A 6,000-nucleotide genomic window follows, 5' to 3' on the forward strand; every position below is an offset into this window, starting at 1 on the left:
CAAAATCTAGCATGAGACAGGTTTCTGACGCATCATGTGGGAGGACTAGAGGTCTTCAGAGGGTGAGTCAAAGCCCTCCAGCACACTGAGGCTGTAGTGTGCCTGACAGAGAATCCTAAATGCAGGAGCATGTCTGAAACGCTACCCCCTCCCAATGAACACTCCTGTCTCCCTCCTGAGTTACAGAGCAAGTTACAAAGTTCAACCCTCAACTCAGCTCTTGAGCCCCTTCTCCAGGCATTGCGTCTTCCCTGAGACATGGCAAAGAGGCCAACACAGCTCTGGTGCAGAGGGAGAGGTGTTGTGCTGTTAGTGCAGAGCCAGGGCCACAGCTGCAGGTCCCCACTGTCACAGGCATGGGCTCCATGGCAGCCAGGTACCACCTCCGGCCCACTCCTCTGTGGGTCACCATCCCACACCTGGCATGGCCATGGAAGGGCTGTCAGGAGGCAGAGGGGCAGCGTGGAGCAGACACAGCACGGTACCACCAGCATACCTAGCAGGGAGAGTTGGCCAAGGAGCACCTCCACCTGTCCTGCAAAACCAGGTCTGTCCTCCCTTCAATATGGAAATGGAGCTATCTTCAGTGACACGCTTGCCCTGTGGCTCAGGTGGCCACAGGGCAGCCCTCCAGCTACACCTGCCCCAGCAGGTTTGGCCCCAGACCACCCAGTTTCTAGGTGCAAACCATGCTGAGATGGGTGCAAGGCACTGAGCGACTCAGACCTGGGCACAACTGGGCAGCACAGACCTCCCAAGCCCAAAACAGAGAACCTTGAGTTGTGCAAATGATCAAACTTGGGTTTGGGACTAACATTGGGGTGTGGGCACCTACATTTATCCAGCCTCTTTTCAGGACTGATACAGCTGTATTCCATAGATTAAACCCATATGCTTGTGCAGCCAAAGCAGCCAGAGATTTTTCTACTTTCTGAGACCACAGCCTTCTGTGGCCTCAGCTGCACAACTACTCTTTACTACTTTTGCATCTTTTCCCCCAGTGTAGAGAATACTGATCAGCTCTTTCTCTGGGATATTCCTCCTGAGATTGTCTTGTCAGCAATGTGTGCTGTGTTACAAAACTAACGTTTACACACTTTTTTTTCTTGGTATCTAATAAGCAGGAACTCATGTGCTGACTTCCTAGCACAATTCCTCCCGTGACGCCAGTGCAGAACGGGCGCTCCGGACAACGCACGGGAAGTGCTTTCCTCCAATATGAAATATGAAAACCTACTTCCCCTTTCTTGAAAGGGCAGCGTGCTCAGGAGCTGCAATGAGGTTCACTTAATTCCCCCGTCTCTCGTTCTGAGTCAGCCTAGCACAAAAGCAGTCACATCACTCACTGAGAACAAATTCAATCTTCCCCGAATCAGGTACGAATTCCCAAAATGCCCATCTGCCCTATTCGGGGAACAAGATTTCTTCTGTGTTTGCCTGCTGGTTTGGTTTTCATTTGGTGTATTGGGGTGGGTTTTTTTGGTTTTGTTTTTTGGTTGTTTGGTTAGATTTTTGTTGTTGTTATTGTTTTGGGGTGTTTTTGTTTTTGTTGGTTTTGGTTGGTTTTTGTTTGTTTATTTTGTTCGGTTTGGTTTGTTGTTTTTTGCTGGGGCTCTTGGGATACATTTGCAGGCCCGCGGGGCACAGAGTGGCTGTGCAGCCCCGGAGCTGGCGGGGAGAGGGCACAAGTGCCTTGGGAAGGTGGCTGCTGGTGGCGTGGGCAGCGGCCAGGGCTGCAGGGCGGGCAGAGGAGGGCCCAGGCAGGGCAGGCAGGGCAGGCAGGGCAGGCAGGCCCCCCTCGGCAGTCCCGGGGTCTGAGGGGCAGCCCTCTCCTCCCAGCAAACACTTCCACACACGTAATGTGCGAGCCCACATCTGTTTCTGCAAACTGTCTGACTTTTGCAATTTTCTCTCACCCCAGGGACATTATCATTTCCTTCCTCCATCTGGATTTATTGCAAAAATAATCCCAGTGGCTCAGATGAAACCATGGAGGGGGCTCCAGTGGTTTTCTCTGTGAAATTTCACCCAACCTGAGGCTACTCCATGGCTTCAGGGCCAGGTCAGCTTGCCGCACCCACTCCCTGGCCTTGTCCAAGGGTCGGGCAGCTGAGGTGCTTCCAAGCTGCTATCTGGGTTGACAGAGCCCAGAAGTGCTGAGGAAACCCTGGTTCCTCCTTTCATTCTGCCCCGGAGGGCAAAGAGCTGAGCTCTGTCACTGCGGGCAAGTTCCAGCAGAAGCAGCATTTCTCCTCAGACCTGTCTGGCAGCCGTAGGCCAGGCCCCGTAGTCTGGCCGCCTCGGGCTCCCCCTTCATGTCCTCCCCACGGCCTGCCCGTGTGGGGCTCCCCCTTCCCTGACTCCCCAGCAGCCCCGAGCGCAGCAGTGGCAGCACCGTGCCCCAGGAAAACCGCAGCTGAGGGCAGCTTGGCTCCGGGCCCGGGGGAACCACCGTGAACGTTAACACCAAGCACACAGCTGCCCCGGGCACCCCAGCGGGACTGGGTGCTCCTGTCTCAAGCTGCTCCTGCCCCAGCACCTCCGCTGTCATTTCTTGTTATTCCTGCAGTCTCTGTGTTGGCCTTGTCAGGAAAGGAAACGCCAGCACAAATTAGGCCTCCTGCCCCAGCAAAGTCAGAAGCCATTGGAGTTTCCCTTGGGAAAATCAGCAAGATGGAGGCAGCAGCTGTTTTTATCTTCAATGTCCTTTCCCACTTCCTGCTGTTTTGAAGGAAGAGATGGGGACAGTCATACCGGGCAGTCTCAGGCTCCCCACTTCACCAGCCAGTTTCTTCTTTCTTGTCCATGAAGACAGACATGTTTCCTCAGGAGAGGGCTCAGAACAGGAGCCTGACATGGGTGCCCTGAATTGCTCCCAAAGGACTCTCTGGGGGAAGCCAGGGTCCATCCTCCCTCCAGGGACGTTCTCTTCCTTCTGTGGTATATCAAGATAGCCGCTTTACAGAATCACAGAATTGACTGGGTTGGAAAAGACCTCAGAGATCATCAAGTCCAACCCTTGGTCCAACTCCAGTCCATTGACTAGATCATGGCACTAAGTGCCATGTCCAATCTCAGTTTAAAAACCTCCAGGGACGGTGAGTCCACCACCTCCCTGGGCAGCCATTCCAAAGCCTGACCATTCTCTCTGTAACGAATTTCTTTCTAATCTCCAGCCTAAATTTCCCCTGGCAGAGTTTAAGCCCATGCCCCCTTGTCCTATTGCTAACTGCCTGGGAGAAGAGACCAATCCCCACCTGGCTATAACTTCCCTTCAGGTAGTTACATGGCTATCTGGATAAACGCTGAAAAGCCGAAGGTCCCAGTCACCCACAGCTTACCTATATGGCACCGCAAGACAGAAAAAGGGGATAATCTGGAAAGGCAAGAAGGACACACACAGGTGAGGAAGACTACTTTTACCCTTCCTTAGGGAAGAGGATCCAAGGCAATACTTTATGAGTGTGCTGACATACAGCAAAAAATATTATGCAGAGCTCCCACAGCCCGACTTGACAGGACCACCATTCCTCAATTTGCAGACCAAATTGATTAAATTTCATTGCTTGCTTACCCATCCAGTGTGTACAATCAGAAGGAGGGTCCTATTTCTCAAGATAACACAAAAATAATAATGATCCATACAGTTGCTTACCAAACTTGTAGAAAGAGCAATCGGCATAGCAGCACTGCCACAGTCAAATGTCCTGCCCAAAGAAAGCCACAGATATCACATCCTGATCATACAGAGGAAATGTATCAACATTCAATATTTTTACTATTATGTAGGGATCCCAAAGTCAGGTAAGATGTCTCCTGAGCCATATTAAAAAATATTTAATACTCACAAGAAGTACACAAATCTAGTTTTAGACATAACACCATGACAGAGGACACAAAACAGCTTACGACAATAGGGAGGAAAGCAAGATGGTGGCTTTTATCTCGTGCTCCCTCTCAGTCCTTTTTGTTTCTGCAGCTTGAGCTAAAGATCACAGAGCATGAGACAGCACAAGGGTCTCAGGCCATAGGGACCTCCGGTGTCACTGGGGATACATAGCTGCCTTTTTCAAATCCTGAAGTAGCAGGGATTGCCTAAATGTCCATCGTGGAATGGATGCCAAAAGCCCCATTTGTTCATCAAAAAGCTACCAAAACTGCAACTCCTCCCCACCCCCAAAGTGTGCAACATAGGTTTTGTTTCAGTCAAGACAAAGATCTGTAGCATTGTTGAAATATGAAAGATACATGAATAAAGCTAAAAGAAAACCCCGAACCTGAACACAGTACAAAACAAGTCACTTGCAGGATGTTGAGCCCTATTTACTACATTTAATTCAGCAAGACCTCTGAACGGTGCATCCCCGTGACAGTCTGCTTTGAGATGCTGATTTGGATATATCAGCACTGCTCTGCTGGTGCTGGAGGAAATGAGCTATCCCCACAGTAGTGCCCCATCCACGCATGGTACTTTACTACATGGTCCTGCTGCACCACAGGGTCTCCCGGACACCTCTGCACTGCCCACCCACCACACAACACCATTCCACCAGCTTTTGCAGATCCCTTCTGGCGTTGGCCATGTTCTTACTCCACTGGTATGCCCCTACTCCATGCCACTATCCGTCCTCCTGCTATACTAGGTCTCTCTTCTTCACCACAACAGCCTCTTAGCACTGGTTTGGATCCAGTAGCCAGCCTTCCCCACAGTGCTTTCAGGGGCTGTGCCTGCACCCGGCAACCTGCTCCCTCAGACGTGGCCCATCCACATGCCTCCAGAAATCTTCCCCTCAAGATTCTTGCAGCTTACAGGGTATCTCCATGCCTCGTAGGTTCTCTGACCATCTCCCTGATGTACTTTCCACTGAGTTGCGGGAGAGAAAGGCTGCAGACCTGATTCAGCATCCCAAGGGCTCTCCAGCACTCAAGGACACGGGGCAGACTGGCCCCACAGGGTGATAAAGACTCCTGGATCCTCCAAAACTCCTAAATGTCACTTGAGACAAACACAGGCCCTGTTTACAGGAAAGGCTCTCTGAGCTAATCCTCAACAGACAGCACCTCCCAGCTCCATGCCATGCAGAAGCCACTCAGGCTATAGGAAAAAGGGAACTTTATCTCCTGACCTTCCCAACAGAATGAATGATGGCTACTAACGAGAAGCCACTGCTAGCCCAGTCAGGCTCCATGATGCAGAAAATCAAGCAACATCAAGAAGCATCCTTCCCCATGAGCATTTTAAATAAGAGTATTTGCCACCAGCAACACCCACAGTAGCACGGGGCTTCACCAAGCTGCACGATGTCTATGTGTCGGTCTCCGAACAGACCGATTTGTCCAAGCATCCAGACAACTAACCTACAAAAAACACAAGGTAGCTAAAGGAGAAACCCCAACGTTATCATCTTCAATCTGACTGCAAAAATGAACTTGTCTTGCCCATCTTTAAGCACAGAGCAGCAAGTATATTTTGAAAACAAACTCCACCCATCTGTAAAGAAGAGAAAAAGGTCACCAAAACAATACTCTGAATACAGTATTCTCCCTCTGAGGAACAAACGAACAGCACGTGATGTGTAACAACATCCTTTAGCGCATGTCACACAGACAAACAACAGCTCCAGTAAGAGCACAGTAAAAGCTGGTGCCACCATCACTCCATGCCATTGGCAAGGGCACCACCTATTGTCGAGCTACCCAATGCATTCCACCAGCAGACACAACATTTCATTATACTTCAATGATTTGAGCTAAAAATTTCTGTTTGCCTCAAGCAAAATTTTGATTTTTACCACACTTCAGTTTTCAGCCTCAAAGTTCAAACCATTTCCATAAGTGAGGACAGACTATGTGGGCAGTGAGGCACTGGAACAGGCTCCCAGAGAAGCTGTGGATGCCCCATGCCTGGGAAGTGTTCAAGGCCAAGGTGGACAGGGCTCTGAGCAACCTGGTCTGGTGGAAGGTGTCCCTGCCCATGGCGGGCAGCTGGAATTAGATGGC

This window comes from Streptopelia decaocto (genome assembly GCF_964273445.1).
Source record: "Streptopelia decaocto genome assembly, chromosome: 4".
NCBI lineage: Eukaryota > Metazoa > Chordata > Aves > Columbiformes > Columbidae > Streptopelia > Streptopelia decaocto.